This window comes from Magnolia sinica, chromosome 7 (assembly GCF_029962835.1).
Source record: "Magnolia sinica isolate HGM2019 chromosome 7, MsV1, whole genome shotgun sequence".
NCBI classification, from domain to species: Eukaryota; Viridiplantae; Streptophyta; class Magnoliopsida; order Magnoliales; family Magnoliaceae; genus Magnolia; species Magnolia sinica.
In genome coordinates this window covers 65,779,364-65,798,359 of record NC_080579.1, presented here as the reverse complement: position 1 = coordinate 65,798,359, position 18,996 = coordinate 65,779,364, and the positions used below count along the sequence as shown (strand labels likewise).

The 18,996-nt window shown below is 40.2% G+C and overlaps 1 protein-coding gene and 2 non-coding genes across 3 annotated transcripts in view; all 3 read right to left on the bottom strand.

Annotated features, from left to right (window-relative positions):
* The window catches only part of LOC131251396 (glutathione S-transferase U7-like), a 46,504-nt gene that overhangs the window by 3,778 nt on the left and 23,730 nt on the right, over positions 1–18,996 (bottom strand). The gene's annotated exons all lie outside the window — the stretch shown is intronic.
* LOC131252229 (small nucleolar RNA R71) lies at positions 5,296–5,402 on the bottom strand. Its single transcript, XR_009174264.1, has one exon. It is a non-coding gene; the product is annotated as a small nucleolar RNA R71 (small nucleolar RNA).
* Positions 12,467–12,573, bottom strand: LOC131252228 (small nucleolar RNA R71). Its single transcript, XR_009174262.1, has one exon. It is a non-coding gene; the product is annotated as a small nucleolar RNA R71 (small nucleolar RNA).

Below are 18,996 nucleotides of genomic sequence, written 5' to 3'. Positions count from 1 at the left end.
AGCCTAAAATCAACATTGTCCTCAATGTAAAAGAAATAAGCATGCAATGCACATGGGACAACGAAAGTAAAGTGATGGGAAGATAGTACCTGGATAATGAATCAAGAGAGATACTTTCCAAAGATATCTAGGTAAGAGCAGGTCAACACAAGAGAAAAACCAATAAGAATAAAATCCTACCTGTACCACTTTCACAGGTGCTCTCGATTGCATTTAGCATATGCAACAAGCCTTTAAACCCCTAGGTTGCCCCTAGTGGACGAGTTGTAGTCTCGTGAGGGTTTGCAGCAATGTTACCCACAAACATTTGAACTAACTAACTAAAATAAAATAAAATAAAAGGCTGGGTTGCCTCCCAGGAGCGCTAAGTTTACCGTCTTTAGCCAGACAAATAAAGCAAATTACCCTAGTCTTATGAAAGTGATAAACCTACCTATACCTCCATCAGACTAGGAGATCAATCCTAGTAAATAGGAACAGTCAGAGGTATGGACATGTCCTCTGAATCAAATTTCTCAACAAATGGTTTTAATCGATGTCCATTTACTTTAAACTCTTTGCCATTGTCGGGATCTCTTATCTCAACGGCCTCATGCGGATAAGCAGTAACAACAATGTAAGGGCCGGTCCAACGTGATCGAAGCTTACTCGGAAAGAGATGAAGTCGAGAGTCATACAAAAGGACTTTTTGACCTGGCGTGAATGATTTCCGTAGAATATGTTAATTATGAAATGCCTTCATCCTGTCCTTGTAAATTCTCGAGTTCTCGTACGCATCGTTCCGGATTTCTTCAAGTTCATTTAATTGAAGTTTACGTAGCGAGCCAACGTTGTCCAGATTGAAATTCAGATTTTTGATTGCCCAGTACGCTTTATGTTCCAACTTCACAGGCAAGTGACAAGTTTTCCCATAGACAAGTCTAAAGGGAGACGTTCCAATAGGGGTTTTAAAAGCAGTACGGTATGCCCATAAGGCATCGATCAATCGGATTGACCAATCCTTACGATTAGGGTTAACCGTTTTCTCTAGGATATGTTTGATCTCCCTATTGAAAATCTCAGCTTGTCCACTTGTCTGTGGATGGTATGGGGTGCTCACCTTATGAGAGATATCGTATTTCTTCATTAAGCTCTCGAATGGTCTATTATAAAAGTGTGAGCCCCCATCACTAATGATGGCTCGAGGTGTTCCGAACCGCGAAAGGATATTCTCTTTTAAGAATTTAATGACCGTGAATGGTCATTATTTCGGTACAGAATTGCTTCAACCCATTTAGTGACATAATCTATGGCGAGCAAAATATACAAATTTTCAATTGATTGAGGGAATAGTCCCATGAAATCGATGCCCCATCAGTCAAATGCTTCTATGATAAGGATGGGATTCAAAGGCATCATATTTCGACGGGACAATGCTCCCAATTTTTGACAACGCTCACAAGCCTTGCAAAACTCATGAGTGTCCCTGAACATGGTGAGCCAATAAAAGCCACACTGTAAAAATCTTGGCCGTGGTCTTTTTAGCAGAAAAGTGACCACCACATGCCTGTGAATGACAGAAGGAGATAACACTCTGACACTCGTCACCTGGCACACATCTCCTTAGAATTTGGTCTGGGCAATATTTGAATAAATATGGATCGTCCCAGAAAAAGTTGCGCACTTTGTTAAAGAATTTCTTCTTATCTTATGCAGTCCAATGCATCAGTATGGAACCTGTGGTAAGATAATTAGCAACATCAGCGAACCAAGGCGAATGGGAGACTATGAACAGTTGTTCATCAAGGAACATGTCATTGATATGGGTCGCTGATCAGGGTCAAATATTGCATATCAGACCCTAGTAATTGCCTAAATTTACGTACATGATAAGGTTTAATGCCATATTTTAATCGTGTTTTTTTATTACAGGATGAAATCAGGAGTGTGTACTGAAAGATGATGTTAAGAACATGGATTTGGCGCTCCAAAATTACCAGAGCACGGGATGGACTCCAGAAAACCAATAGTGAAGATTTTACACGCCTGGGATTGAGGAAAGCAAGGCAAAGGGGCTCGAAAAGGGTCCAGAATGCAAGATCACATGTTTCCCGCCATCCGATCAACTCGAAACTTCATACACGTGATGGGGACCATAAATGAACCGTACATATTAAATTTCAGCCATTGAAAATCTCGGAAAGTGGTCTAACGGCCAGATCAGCCCCTTAATTCATTAAGTGGGGCCCGCTGGATATCTGGATATACATCAATTTTGGTCCTGACGGTGGAAATAATATGAGAAAAAGGATGGATGGTGCAGATTTCTCAAAAGTATCACAGTGGACCCCACCTTGGGTGACATGTGCATGGTGCACATGTGCACTGCATGTGCACCGAACGAGCATAAGTCGGTCAGCAGCGCTGACCCGACTTCATCCTTTCAAAAACAGAAACTCCCGTTTCTGGCGCGTGTAACGGACGGAAAGTCCGTTTTTACGGACCGCTGTGGGCCCCGTACGTCACCCGTACGGCCGATCCGAGCCGTCCATCGTGTAGATGGGTTCGAGAACTACAAAACCATGCTATATTCCACTCCCATACGTGCACACGTGTTCGGTACAGAGGACACAAGCAAGCTGCCCCATGACGTCCAGAATGAAAACAGCATAATTCCTTCTTTGGGCCGCGTCCACGCAAGTTCAAAACCATCCATCTTTGAACGAAATCTCGTCCTCTATCCAATGGACGGGGTGGATTTCCCCGAAAACGCTTATGTGGGGCCCACCGAGCATCGCAGCGCCGGACGTGCGAAGGCTTACGCACGTCCGCGAAAAAACTGACTTCCGGGCGGTTGTGGCCCACCATCTTCGATCAGATGGAAGATCTGATCCGTCCATCGTGTAGAGGGCGTCGAGAGCTTCAAAACTATGTTGATATTCCTCGCCCATGCGTACACACGTGTGCGGTGCAGAGGCCAAAAGTAGACTGCCCCGGGACGTTTAAAACTGATCTTTTTGTATTTTCTTCTCTGGGCCGCACTAATGGACCTTCAAAACCACCCATGCTTGACTGAAATTTCGTTCTGAATCCAATGGACGGGGTGGATTTTCCATAAAATACCTCTGTGGGGCCCACCGATCACACTGTAAAAATTTGTACTCCGAGTCCTTCTACGACTCGCCCACCGATCCCCACCACTATACCTATAAAAGGGGAGTTTTGGACGTGGGAAATGCATTCAGAACTAGGGGTTCCAGATCTGGAGCAAGGGAGAGAAGAAAGAGAAGAAAGAGAAGAAAGAAGAGAGAAAGAGATTGTTTGGTTTGACGTTTCTTTTATGAATTTTATTTAATATTTTTTTATGGATTTTATGGGTCACTAATCTCTCAGCTAGGGCTGAGATGAAGCCCCTAATTTGATTAGCTCTTGTATTGGTTGATTTACTTTGAATTTTAATTAATTTGTTTCTTTCTTTAAGTGGGCTTTATGGGTTTAAATTCTATACTTCTCCATCTATGAACTTGATTAAAGTATATATATGGATGTTGTTTGGATGCTTATTATAGGTACTTGTGTCTGATCAAGAACAAGTTTCCTATAGAGGAAGAAACAGGGTGCTTTAATGAATGTACATTCCATGTACCCGACCAAGGATATGGGATATGTCATTCATGGCATTGCTTAAAGGAATTAGACAGTTTGTATGCCCGATTAAGGACACAGATTGTGCTTTCTCTGTATAAGTGGTATCAATCTAGATCAAGGTGAATCAACAGACAAAACAAGGTTAGGATAATTAGGGGTGGATTTGAAAGTCCTAGTGCTCTCTCTCTGATTGAATTTTCTTTCCTGTTCTTAATTAATTGTTTTTCATAAAATTGTGCTTAGTAATTCATTCCATTATTTGTTGGATTAGTTAAGGAGAATCATAGATTTGAATTGTGACGACCAGTCCTCGTGGGAACGATCTCGTAATACGTACCGTATCTGCATCTGATTCGTATACTTGTGAGTTTAAATATCATTTAAATCGTGTTGGTTTAAGTAAAACACCAAGTTTTTGGCGCCGTTGCCGGGGACTGTTTTGTTCCAATTGGATTTAGGATTCTCTCTTATCATAATTCATAGTCTTAGGTTTTTTACTAAGTCTAGGTTAAATTTTTTTGAAACTAACCTATTTCCTGTTTTGTAGGGACCTGACATAAACTACTAATTTGGTAATCTCTTTCCAAATTTTCTATTTTTTTTCTAATTTCTATTTTTAGAATTAAGGTTTTATTTTTTTATTTTTTTTATTTTTTTTTTTAAAAAGTTTCTATTTCTAGGCTATTTTATTTTTTATTTTTTTTATTTTTAGAAATTTTCTATTTTCTAATTCTAGATTCTGATTCTTCTTTCAAGTAACTTTCTATTTTCTAGTTTAGGTTTTATTATTTTTAGAAAGTTTCTCTCTTATTTTCTAATTTCCTATTTTTTAGAAATTTTCCCTTTTTAGAAACTAACTTAGCTTTTATTTCTAAGATTACAAACTTTCTTTTTTAGAAATTAACCGTTGCTTAGGATTTTTTTTCTAGCATTATTTTAGTAAATTTAATTTATTTTTGTTTTCTTTTTGTTTACAGAAATTAAGGAAGGAAGCTGCTAAATAACATTGACTTCAAAAGGAGGAGCTCTCTATTCTTCAGACATCAATCATCTCCTTTTCCGGGTTCTTTCTTCCCATTCTTAATTACATAGTTTTAACTTGTTTTAGAATCTCATAGTTTCTAGGTCTAGTTTTATTTCTCTTAGGTTGCTTCTTAGTTTAGTTTTCTTTCTTACATTGCAATAACATAGTTTATGCTAGGACGTAGATCTCTGAATTTAGAACTAGCACCGTTTGATCCTGAGATTGAAAGAACAATTCGTGAAAGGTTGAGAAATAATCCTGTTGAAATGGCGAATGAGACTGAAGTTAAAGCTCTCAAAGATTATTCAGCTCCTGTCCAATTTAATGCGCCTTCATGCATAGTGTTGCCAACCACTACGGCAGCACACTTTGAACTTAAACCTAGAGTCATACAATTGTTGCCATCCTTTTATGGATTGGACAAGGAGGACCCATATCATCATGTGAAAGAATTCTTAAACATTTGCTCCACCTTTAAGTTCCAAAACTTCTCAGACGATTCGATCCGCCTACGCCTGTTTCCTTTTTCTTTGAAGGATAAGGCGAAAGCATGGTTGAATTCTCTAGAAGTTGGATCTATCACTACATGGGACCAACTGTCTAAGAAGTTCTTAAACAAGTTCTTCCCCGTTCACAAAACCAATGCCCTCCGTAGAGAAATTACTAACTTCACACAAAAAGAGGGCGAGCACTTTCATGAATGTTGGGAAAGATGGAAGGACTTGCTTCTTAAATGTCCTCACCATGGTTTTGAGAAGTGGCAACAAGTTCAATACTTCTATGACGGTCTGACACCACAGAACCGTCGCATGGTTGATGCCACCAGTGGAGGGTCATTCATGACCAAAAGTGATGTCGAAGCGTGAAACTTCTTTGAAACCTTGTGCGAAAATTCCCAGCAATGGGATTATTCAAATAGAGGTGACAGAAGTCCCCAACCACAAAAGAGAGGTGGTATATATGAGATAGGAGTCATGCCAGAGCTGAGCGCCAAGCTTGATAACCTGACAAAGAAAGTTGATGCTCTGGTATTAAATAATGGACCACCACAAACAGCTCAAGTCGAGGCATATGCCACATGTTCTAGCCCTGCCCATCCTATGCATTCTTGTCCATCTGGTGCAGCATTCCCAGAACTTCTCTCAGAACAAGTTCATGCTATGAACACTTTTCACAAATCTGGGAATGATCCTTACTCGAACACATACAACCCAGGGTGGGCTAGACATCCAAATTTTTCTTGGGCAAAAGGACCACAACAAGGAGGACCATCTGGAAATCCTCCTATGCAACCTTACTCCCAAGTTGGCAGTCAACAACCTCAACAATTTCCACAATATCAACAAGTGCCTCCACAATCAAGGAAACCATCTCTTGAGGATACACTCCATCTTTTCATGCAGAGTTCTCTCCAATTCCAAAAAGACACCCAACAAACCTTACTGGCCAACCAGCAAAGCTTACATGCAAATGCACAATCCATTGCCAAGCTGGAAGCACAAATGGGTCAACTAGCTGCCACATTGAGTGAGAGAGAGAAGGGCAAGTTCCCTGGCCAACCTGAGGCTAATCCAAAGGGACAGTATGAGATTGGCTCTAATTCCAACCAAGGGCAATATCATAAACAGGCCAAATCGATCACTACCCTTAGGTCAGGCAAGCAGATTGATAACAGAATAGAGATGCCTGGGGATGAATCAAATTCTAAAACAGAAGATCAAGATGAAGCAGAGAGCCATACCAATGCATCCAAAGTCCAAAAGCTCTCTGACTCTCCAAGAGCCACTAATGTGCCACCTTATGTGCCCAAAGCACCCTTTCCTCAACGTCTGGCACCAATAAAGAAAAGAAATAACTTTGATGAAATCTTGGATGTGTTTCAAAAAGTGTAAGTCAACATCCCATTGCTTGACGCTATCAAGCAAGTCCCAGCTTACGCTAAGTTTCTTAAGGATTTATGCACTCAAAAGCGTAAGCAGAATGTTCATAAGAAAGTCTTCCTTGCAGAGCAGCTCAGCTCCATGATTCAACATAACACCCCTCCTAAATTTAGGGATCCAGGAGCTCCCACCATTTCTTGCGGCATAGGAGATCATAAGATCGGGAAGGCATTACTTGATTTAGGGGCGAGTGTCAATTTGTTACCATATTCGGTTTATGAGCAGCTAGGACTTGGTGAGTTGAAACCGACTAAGGTAACATTACAACTAGCCGATAGATCTGTCAAGGTGCCCCGGGGTATTATTGAAGATGTGTTAATCCAGGTTGATAAATTTTATTTTCCAGTGGATTTCATAGTTATAGATACTCAGCCTGTCCAGAATCTTCATAGTCAGATCCCAGTCATTTTGGGTCGTCCATTTTTGGCCACATCTAATGCTATTATCAATTGCAGGAATGGAGTTATGAAATTGTCCTTTGGTAACATGAATATTAAACTCAATATTTTTAATGCAGGACAACAATCCTTAGATTTGGATGACATATTTGAAGTGGACATGATCGAGAGCCTTGTGCAGGACTCCTTCCGTACATCTTTTGAAGATCCTCTTGAGACCTGCTTAGCACAATCGGGCATGGATTTTGACATTGATAGTCCCATCCATGAAGTCAATGCATTGCTCGACTCTACTCCTATATTGGAGACTGAAAAATGGAGAGCGAAAGTGGAACCTCTTCATCCCTCTGAGACTCTTCCTGACAGCACAGTTTGTAACTCTGAGAAGACAAAGGCGAGCAGGCTGCTTAATGTTCTTAGAGCATATAAGGCAGCAATTGAACGGAAGATAGAAAAAATCCAGGGAGTATGCCCCACTGTATGGATGGATCATGTTGTGGTAATATCGCATAACATGCAAAGGAAGCGTGATCCTAACATAGAAGAAGTCGTTCGAGCAGAAGTCCTTAAATTATTTGACGACAGTGTCAGTTGCCTTATTTCAGATAGCACAGTTCATGGGAACTCACATCACTTGTCTGGGATTGGTTAATGAAAGTGTTGAGGTAATTTCTTTGGCGGACCCTGGTTATAAAGATTATTTCATTCATGGTCCGTTCTTGTCTGGCTGAAGACGTTAAACTTAGCGCTCATGGGAGGCAACCCAGTCTTTTATTTTATGCTTTTTCCTAGTTCGTTACTTCAATGTTTGTGGGTAACATTACTGCAAACCCTCACGAGACTACAACTCGTCCACTAGGGGTAACCTAGGGGTTTAAAGGCTTGTTGCATGCGCTAAATGCAATCGAGAGCACCTGCGAAAGTGGTATAGGTAGGATCTTCTTTTCTTTTTCTTTTTGTTATTTTTGCTTCTGTTAATTTCTCTCTTGCCCTAACTTGCTCTTACATTGATAATTTTGGGAAGCCTCTTGATTCTCCGTCCAGGTACTATCTTTCCCTCATTCCTCTTTTATTATTTGTTGTCCCATGTGCATCGCATGATTATTTCTTTTACATTGAGGACAATGTAGATTTTAGGTTGGGGGTGGGAGATTAGGTTACCTAATCAGTATTTTCTTGGTCTTGAGCAAAATTTGTGAAAATTTTAAAATTTTTTCTGGAATTTCTATTGAATTCAAAGTGATTTTGAAGGATAGTTGTGATTTTAACATTATAAGATACATGATGTTAGTAACTAATGACTCTTGGATTCGGCCATCTGCTTGATTTCGCAGTCAATTTTGAATTGTTAATCCATGATTAGAAGTTGTAACCATTGATTGAGTCATGATTTCACAAATCACATCTCGCTTGCACATTAAGTTTTGGTTTGATAACTGAATGATTAACTTGGTAAAAAGAAGAATTAAAAGGCTAAGTCACATAATCTTCACCATAGGTTTGCTCCCTATAGGTGTAGATTTGATTCTCCATAGTTGACTTATAAAAAATGAGGCGACGAGTTTTCACCATAGGTTTGCTCCCTGTAGGTGAGGATTTGATTCCCTTCCTTGGCGTACTGTTCATAAAGAAAATTAAAAAAAAAATAAAAAATAAAAAATAAAATTTTTTGGGCTGAAGGGTTAATTTAAAATGCTAGTATTGGTTGTCAAGATTTCTGTTGTTAATTACCAATTTTAGCATGAAATTGATTATTGGAACTCTTAATGATTGTAAGCTGAGATTATACTATACACCTGTGGAACTCAGTGTTTAGGAATGTTCTAATTAATGGATTAATATGTTGAACTTGATTATGAAGTTTACTGTAAGCTTGATTTCAGAAGAAAATTCTACTTACCATTCATGAATCTTAGAATTTTCACATCTCAGCTATCTGTTCACAAGTCACTCGGGTTCACAAGAATTGTCAAGTATTTCTGAAATTATTTTTCGCATGTTTTGCTCGGGACTAGCAAAATGCTGGTTGGGGGTTGTGATCAGGGTCAAATATTGCATATCAGACCCTAGTAATTGCCTAAATTTACGTACATGATAAGGTTGAATGCCATATTTTAATCGTGTTTTTTTATTACAGGATGAAATCAGGAGTGTGTACTGAAAGATGATGTTAAGAACATGGATTTGGCGCTCCAAAATTACCAGAGCACGGGATGGACTCCAGAAAACCAATAGTGAAGATTTTACACGCCTGGGATTGAGGAAAGCAAGGCAAAGGGGCTCGAAAAGGGTCCAGAATGCAAGATCACATGTTTCCCGCCATCCGATCAACTCGAAACTTCATACACGTGATGGGGACCATAAATGAACCGTACATATTAAATTTCAGCCATTGAAAATCTCGGAAAGTGGTCTAACGGCCAGATCAGCCGCTTAATTCATTAAGTGGGGCCCGCTGGATATCTGGATATACATCAATTTTGGTCCTGACGGTGGAAATAATATGAGAAAAAGGATGGATGGTGCAGATTTCTCAAAAGTATCACAGTGGACCCCACCTTGGGTGACATGTGCATGGTGCACATGTGCCCTGCATGTGCACCGAACGAGCATAAGTCGGTCAGCAGCGCTGACCCGACTTCATCCTTTCAAAAACAGAAACTCCCGTTTCTGGCGCGTGTAACGGACGGAAAATCCGTTTTTACGGACCGCTGTGGGCCCCGTACGTCACCCGTACGGCCGATCCGAGCCGTCCATCGTGTAGATGGGTTCGAGAACTACAAAACCATGCTGATATTCCACTCCCATACGTGCACACGTGTTCGGTACAGAGGACACAAGCAAGCTGCCCCATGACGTCCAGAATGAAAACAGCATGATTCCTTCTTTGGGCCGCGTCCACGCAAGTTCAAAACCATCCATCTTTGAACGAAATCTCGTCCTCTATCCAATGGACGGGGTGGATTTCCCCGAAAACGCTTATGTGGGGCCCACCGAGCATCGCAGCGCCGGACGTGCGAAGGCTTACGCACGTCCGCGAAAAAACTGACTTCCGGGCGGTTGTGGCCCACCATCTTCGATCAGATGGAAGATCTGATCCGTCCATCGTGTAGAGGGCGTCGAGAGCTTCAAAACTATGTTGATATTCCTCGCCCATGCGTACACACGTGTGCGGTGCAGAGGCCAAAAGTAGACTGCCCCGGGACGCAAAATTGATCTTTTTGTATTTTCTTCTCGGGCCGCACTAATGGACCTTCAAAACCACCCATGCTTGACTGAAATTTCGTTACGAATCCCCTGCACTTGGGGAGTGAACAAGTTTTTGGCGCCGTTGCCGGGGAACGAACCCGGGTCACCCGCGTGACAGGCGGGAATACTCACCACTATACCTATAAAAGGGGAGTTTTGGACGTGGGAAAGGCATTCAGAACCAGGGGATTCCAGATCTGGAGCAAGGGAGAGAAGAAAGAGAAGAAAGAAGAGAGAGAGAGATTGTTTGGTTTGATGTTTTTTTATGAATTTTATTTAATATTTTTTATGGATTTTATGGGTCACTAATCTCTCAGCTAGGGCTGAGATGAAGCCCTTAATTTGATCAGCTCTTGTATTGGTTGATTTACTTTGAATTTCAATTAATTTGTTTCTTTCTCTAAGTGGGCTTTATGGGTTTAAATTCTATACTTCTCCATCTATGAACTTGATTAAAGTATATATATGGATATTTTTTTGGATGCTTATTATAGGTACTTGTGTCTGATCAAGAACAAGTTTCCTATAGAGGAAGAAACAGGGTGCTTTAATGAATGTACATTCCATGTACCCGACCAAGGATATGGGATATGTCATTCATGGCATTGCTTAAAGGAATTAGACAGTTTGTATGCCCGATTAAGGACACAGATTGTGCTTTCTCTGTATAAGTGGTATCAATCTAGATCAAGGTGAATCAACAGACAAAACAAGGTTAGGATAATTAGGGGTGGATTTGAAAGTCCTAGTGCTCTCTCTCTGATTGAATTTTCTTTCCTGTTCTTAATTAATTGTTTTTCATAAAATTGTGCTTAGTAATTCATTCCATTATTTGTTGGATTAGTTAAGGAGAATCATAGATTTGAATTGTGACGACCAGTCCTCGTGGGAACGATCTCGTAATACGTACCGTATCTGCATCTGATTCGTATACTTGCGAGTTTAAATATCATTTAAATCGTGTTGGTTTAAGTAAAACACCAAGTTTTTGGCGCCGTTGCCGGGGACTGTTTTGTTCCAATTGGATTTAGGATTCTCTCTTATCATAATTCATAGTCTTAGGTTTTTTACTAAGTCTAGGTTAAATTTTTTTGAAACTAACCTATTTCCTGTTTTGTAGGGACCTGACATAAACTACTAATTTGGTAATCTCTTTCCAAATTTTCTATATTCTTCTAATTTCTATTTTTGGAATTAAGGTTTTATTTTTTTTTTAGAAAGTTTCTATTTCTAGGCTATTTTATTTTTTATTTTTTATTTTTTTTATTTTTAGAAATTTCCTATTTTCTAATTCTAGATTCTGATTCTTCTTTCAAGTAACTTTCTATTTTCTAGTTTAGGTTTTATTATTTTTAGAAAGTTTCTCTCTTATTTTCTAATTTCCTATTTTTTAGAAATTTTCCCTTTTTAGAAACTAACTTAGCTTTTATTTCTAAGATTACAAACTTTCTTTTTTAGAAATTAACCGTTGCTTAGGATTTTTTTTCTAGCATTATTTTAGTAAATTTAATTTATTTTTGTTTTCTTTTTGTTTACAGAAATTAAGGAAGGAAGCTGCTAAATAACATTGACTTCAAAAGGAGGAGCTCTCTATTCTTCAGACATCAATCATCTCCTTTTCCGGGTTCTTTCTTCCCATTCTTAATTACATAGTTTTAACTTGTTTTAGAATCTCATAGTTTCTAGGTCTAGTTTTATTTCTCTTAGGTTGCTTCTTAGTTTAGTTTTCTTTCTTACATTGCAATAACATAGTTTATGCTAGGACGTAGATCTCTGAATTTAGAACTAGCACCGTTTGATCCTGAGATTGAAAGAACAATTCGTGAAAGGTTGAGAAATAATCCTGTTGAAATGGCGAATGAGACTGAAGTTAAAGCTCTCAAAGATTATTCAGCTCCTGTCCAATTTAATGCGCCTTCATGCATAGTATTGCCAACCACTACGGCAGCACACTTTGAACTTAAACCTGGAGTCATACAATTGTTGCCATCCTTTTATGGATTGGACAAGGAGGACCCATATCATCATGTGAAAGAATTCTTAAACATTTGCTCCACCTTTAAGTTCCAAAACTTCTCAGACGATTCGATCCGCCTACGCCTGTTTCCTTTTCTTTGAAGGATAAGGCGAAAGCATGGTTGAATTCTCTAGAAGTTGGATCTATCACTACATGGGACCAACTGTCTAAGAAGTTCTTAAACAAGTTCTTCCCCGTTCACAAAACCAATGCCCTCCGTAGAGAAATTACTAACTTCACACAAAAAGAGGGCGAGCACTTTCATGAATGTTGGGAAAGATGGAAGGACTTGCTTCTTAAATGTCCTCACCATGGTTTTGAGAAGTGGCAACAAGTTCAATACTTCTATGATGGTCTGACACCACAGAACCGTCGCATGGTTGATGCCACCAGTGGAGGGTCATTCATGACCAAAAGTGATGTCGAAGCGTGAAACTTCTTTGAAACCTTGTGCGAAAATTCCCAGCAATGGGATTATTCAAATAGAGGTGACAGAAGTCCCCAACCACAAAAGAGAGGTGGTATATATGAGATAGGAGTCATGCCAGAGCTGAGCGCCAAGCTTGATAACCTGACAAAGAAAGTTGATGCTCTGGTATTAAATAATGGACCACCACAAACAGCTCAAGTCGAGGCATATGCCACATGTTCTAGCCCTGCCCATCCTATGCATTCTTGTCCATCTGGTGCAGCATTCCCAGAACTTCTCTCAGAACAAGTTCATGCTATGAACACTTTTCACAAATCTGGGAATGATCCTTACTCGAACACATACAACCCAGGGTGGGCTAGACATCCAAATTTTTCTTGGGCAAAAGGACCACAACAAGGAGGACCATCCGAAAATCCTCCAATGCAACCTTACCCCCAAGTTGGCAGTCAACAACCTCAACAATTTCCACAATATCAACAAGTGCCTCCACAATCAAGGAAACCATCTCTTGAGGATACACTCCATCTTTTCATGCGGAGTTCTCTCCAATTCCAAAAAGACACCCAACAAACCTTATTGGCCACCAGGAAAGCTTACATGCAAATGCACAATCCATTGCCAAGTTGAAGCACAAATGGGTCAACTAGCCGCCACATTGAGTGAGAGAGAGAAGGGCAAGTTCCCTGCCAACCCGAGGCTAATCCAAAGGGACAAGATGAGATTGGCTCTAATTCCAACCAAGGGCAATATCATAAACAAAGCCAAATCGATCACTACCCTTAGGTCAGGCAAGCAGATTGATAATGGAATAGAGATGCCTGGGGATGAATCAAATTCTAAAACAAAAGAAAGTGAAGCACAGAGCCATACCAATGCATCCAAAGTCCAAAAGCTCTCGACTCTCCAAGAGCCACTAATGTGCCACCTTATGTGCCCAAAGCACCCTTTCCTCAACGTCTGGCACCAATAAAGAAAAGAAATAACTTTGATGAAATCTTGGATGTGTTTCAAAAAGTGTAAGTCAACATCCCATTGCTTGACGCTATCAAGCAAGTCCCAGCTTACGCTAAGTTTCTTAAGGATTTATGCACTCAAAAGCGTAAGCAGAATGTTCATAAGAAAGTCTTCCTTGCAGAGCAGCTCAGCTCCATGATTCAACATAACACCCCTCCTAAATTTAGGGATCCAGGAGCTCCCACCATTTCTTGCGGCATAGGAGATCATAAGATCGGGAAGGCATTACTTGATTTAGGGGCGAGTGTCAATTTGTTACCATATTCGGTTTATGAGCAGCTAGGACTTGGTGAGTTGAAACCGACTAAGGTAACATTACAACTAGCCGATAGATTTATCAAGGTGCCCCGGGGTGTTATTGAAGATGTGTTAATCCAGGTTGATAAATTTTATTCCAGTGGATTTCATAGTTATAGATACTCAGCCTGTCCAGAATCTTCATAGTTAGATTCCAGTCATTTTGGGTCGTCCATTTTTGGCCACATCTAATGCTATTATCAATTGCGGAATGGAGTTATGAAATTGTCCTTTGGTAACATGAATATTAAACTCAATATTTTTAATGCAGGACAACAATCCTCAGATTTGGATGACATATTTGAAGTGGACATGATCGAGAGCCTTGTGCAGGACTCCTTCCGTACATCTTTTGAAGATCCTCTTGAGACCTGCTTAGCACAATCGGGCATGGATTTTGACATTGATAGTCTCATCCATGAAGTCAATGCATTGCTCGACTCTACTCCTATATTGGAGACTGAAAAATGGAGAGCGAAAGTGGAACCTCTTCATCCCTCTGAGACTCTTCCTGACAGCACAGTTTGTAACTCTGAGAAGACAAAGGCGAGCAGGCTGCTTAATGTTCTTAGAGCATATAAGGCAGCAATTGAACGGAAGATAGAAAAAATCCAGGGAGTATGCCCCACTGTATGGATGGATCATGTTGTGGTAATATCGCATAACATGCAAAGGAAGCGTGATCCTAACATAGAAGAAGTCGTTCGAGCAGAAGTCCTTAAATTATTTGACGACAGTGTCAGTTGCCTTATTTCAGATAGCACAGTTCATGGGAACTCACATCACTTGTCTGGGATCGGTTAATGAAAGTGTTGAGGTAATTTCTTTGGCGGACCCTGGTTATAAAGATTATTTCATTCATGGTCCGTTCTTGTCTGGCTGAAGACGTTAAACTTAGCGCTCATGGGAGGCAAACCAGTCTTTTATTTTATGCTTTTTCCTAGTTCGTTACTTCAATGTTTGTGGGTAACATTACTGCAAACCCTCACGAGACTACAACTCGTCCACTAGGGGTAACCTAGGGGTTTAAAGGCTTGTTGCATGCGCTAAATGCAATCGAGAGCACCTGCGAAAGTGGTATAGGTAGGATCTTCTTTTCTTTTTCTTTTTGTTATTTTCGCTTCTATTAATTTCTCTCTTGCCCTAACTTGCTCTTACATTGATAATTTTGGGAAGCCTCTTGATTCTCCGTCCAGGTACTATCTTTCCCTCATTCCTCTTTTATTATTTGTTGTCCCATGTGCATCGCATGATTATTTCTTTTACATTGAGGACAATGTAGATTTTAGGTTGGGGGTGGGAGATTAGGTTACCTAATCAGTATTTTCTTGGTCTTGAGCAAAATTTGTGAAAATTTTAAAATTTTTTCTGGAATTTCTATTGAATTCAAAGTGATTTTGAAGGATAGTTGTGATTTTAACATTATAAGATACATGATGTTGGTAACTAATGACTCTTGGATTCGGCCATCTGCTTGATTTCGCAGTCAATTTTGAATTGTTAATCCATGATTAGAAGTTGTAACCATTGATTGAGTCATGATTTCACAAATCACATCTCGCTTGCACATTAAGTTTTGGTTCGATAACTGAATGATTAACTTGGTAAAAAAGAAGAATTAAAAGGCTAAGTCACATAATCTTCACCATAGGTTTGCTCCTATAGGTGTAGATTTGATTCTCCATAGTTGACTTATAAAAAATGAGGCGACGAGTTTTCACCATAGGTTTGCTCCCTGTAGGTGAGGATTTGATTCCCTTCCTTGGCGTACTGTTCATAAAGAAAATTAAAAAAAAAATAAAAAATAAAAAATAAAATTTTTTGGGCTGAAGGGTTAATTTAAAATGCTAGTATTGGTTGTCAAGATTTCTGTTGTTAATTACCAATTTTAGCATGAAATTGATTATTGGAACTCTTAATGATTGTAAGCTGAGATTATACTATACACCTGTGGAACTCAGTGTTTAGGAATGTTCTAATTAATGGATTAATATGTTGAACTTGATTATGAAGTTTACTGTAAGCTTGATTTCAGAAGAAAATTCTACTTACCATTCATGAATCTTAGAATTTTCACATCTCAGCTATCTGTTCACAAGTCACTCGGGTTCACAAGAATTGTCAAGTATTTCTGAAATTATTTTTCGCATGTTTTGCTCGGGACTAGCAAAATGCTGGTTGGGGGTTGTGATCAGGGTCAAATATTGCATATCAGACCCTAGTAATTGCCTAAATTTACGTACATGATAAGGTTGAATGCCATATTTTAATCGTGTTTTTTTATTACAGGATGAAATCAGGTGTATTGAAAGATGATGTTAAGAACATGGATTTGGCGCTCCAAAATTACCAGAGCACGGGATGGACTCCAGAAAACCAATAGTGAAGATTTTACACGCCTGGGATTGAGGAAAGCAAGGCAAAGGGGCTCGAAAAGGGTCCAGAATGCAAGATCACATGTTTCCCGCCATCCGATCAACTCGAAACTTCATACACGTGATGGGGACCATAAATGAACCGTACATATTAAATTTCAGCCATTGAAAATCTCGGAAAGTGGTCTAACGGCCAGATCAGCCGCTTAATTCATTAAGTGGGGCCCGCTGGATATCTGGATATACATCAATTTTGGTCCTGACGGTGGAAATAATATGAGAAAAAGGATGGACGGTGCAGATTTCTCAAAAGTATCACAGTGGACCCCACCTTGGGTGACATGTGCATGGTGCACATGTGCACTGCATGTGCACCGAACGAGCATAAGTCTGTCAGCAGCGCTGACCCGACTTCATCCTTTCAAAAATAGAAACTCCCGTTTCTGGCGCGTGTAACGGACGGAAAATCCATTTTTATGGACCGCTGTGGGCCCCGTACGTCACCTGTACGGCCGATCCGAGCCGTCCATCGTGTAGATGGGTTCGAGAACTACAAAACCATGCTGATATTCCACTCCCATACGTGCACACGTGTTCGGTACAGAGGACACAAGCAAGCTGCCCCATGACGTCCAGAATGAAAACAGCATGATTCCTTCTTTGGGCCGCGTCCACGCAAGTTCAAAACCATCCATCTTTGAACGAAATCTCGTCCTCTATCCAATGGACGGGGTGGATTTCCCCGAAAACGCTTATGTGGGGCCCACCGAGCATCGCAGCGCCGGACGTGCGAAGGCTTACGCACGTCCGCGAAAAAACTGACTTCCGGGCGGTTGTGGCCCACCATCTTCGATCAGATGGAAGATCTGATCCGTCCATCGTGTAGAGGGCGTCGAGAGCTTCAAAACTATGTTGATATTCCTCGCCCATGCGTACACACGTGTGCGGTGCAGAGGCCAAAAGTAGACTGCCCCGGGACGTTCAAAACTGATCTTTTTGTATTTTCTTCTCTGGGCCGCACTAATGGACCTTCAAAACCACCCATGCTTGACTGAAATTTCGTTCTGAATCCAATGGACGGGGTGGATTTTCCATAAAATACCTCTGTGGGGCCCACCGATCACAGCTGTAAAAATTTGTACTCCGAGTCCTTCTACGACTCTGCCACCGACCCCAGCCATCCAACAGCTATAAAAGGGGAGTTTTGGACGTGGGAAAGGCATTCAGAACCAGGGGATTCCAGATCTGGAGCAAGGGAGAGAAGAAAGAGAAGAAAGAGAAGAAAGAAGAGAGAAAGAGATTGTTTGGTTTGACGTTTCTTTTATGAATTTTATTTAATATTTTTTTATGGATTTTATGGGTCACTAATCTCTCAGCTAGGGCTGAGATGAAGCCCCTAATTTGATTAGCTCTTGTATTGGTTGATTTACTTTGAATTTCAATTAATTTGTTTCTTTCTTTAAGTGGGCTTTATGGGTTTAAATTCTATACTTCTCCATCTATGAACTTGATTAAAGTATATATATGGATGTTGTTTGGATGCTTATTATAGGTACTTGTGTCTGATCAAGAACAAGTTTCCTATAGAGGAAGAAACAGGGTGCTTTAATGAATGTACATTCCATGTACCCGACCAAGGATATGGGATATGTCATTCATGGCATTGCTTAAAGGAATTAGACAGTTTGTATGCCCGATTAAGGACACAGATTGTGCTTTCTCTGTATAAGTGGTATCAATCTAGATCAAGGTGAATCAACAGACAAAACAAGGTTAGGATAATTAGGGGTGGATTCGAAAGTCCTAGTGCTCTCTCTCTGATTGAATTTTCTTCCCTGTTCTTAATTAATTGTTTTTCATAAAATTGTGCTTAGTAATTCATTCCATTATTTGTTGGATTAGTTAAGGAGAATCATAGATTTGAATTGTGACGATCAGTCCTCGTGGGAACGATCTCGTAATACGTACCGTATCTGCATCTGATTCGTATACTTGCGAGTTTAAATATCATTTAAATCGTGTTGGTTTAAGTAAAACACCAGTCGCCTCAGGGGAATCAGAGGTATTAAAGCGAGACAGATGATCGGCCACTACGTTCTCTACTCCCTTTTTTATCTTTAATTTTCAAATCAAATTCTTGGAGTAGAAGGATCCATCGTATCAAACGGGGCTTAGAATCATTCTTAGAAAGAAGATACTTAAGTGTCGTATGATCTGTGTAGATAATGATCTTGGATCCAATCAGGTATGACCTAAATTTATCCAAAGCGAACACTACGGCTAGGAGTTCCTTTTTCGTAGTCGAGTAGTTCACTTGGGCAGAATTTAAAGTTCTACTTGCGTAATGAATGACATAGGGCCTCTTATCTTTTCTCTGGCCTAGAACCGCTCCAAGAGCATAATCAGAAGCATCGCACATAAGCTCAAAAGGAAGGCTCCAATCGGGTGGCTGCATGATAGGTGCAGTGGTTAACATGCCCTTAAGCTTGGTGAAAGCTTCCTGGCATTGCTCAGTCCACTCGTATGGTGTATCCTTTTGTAAAAGATTACATAAGGGACGAGAGAGGAGACTAAAGTCCTTTATGAATCGTCTGTAAAACCCTGCGTGTCCTAAGAAGGATC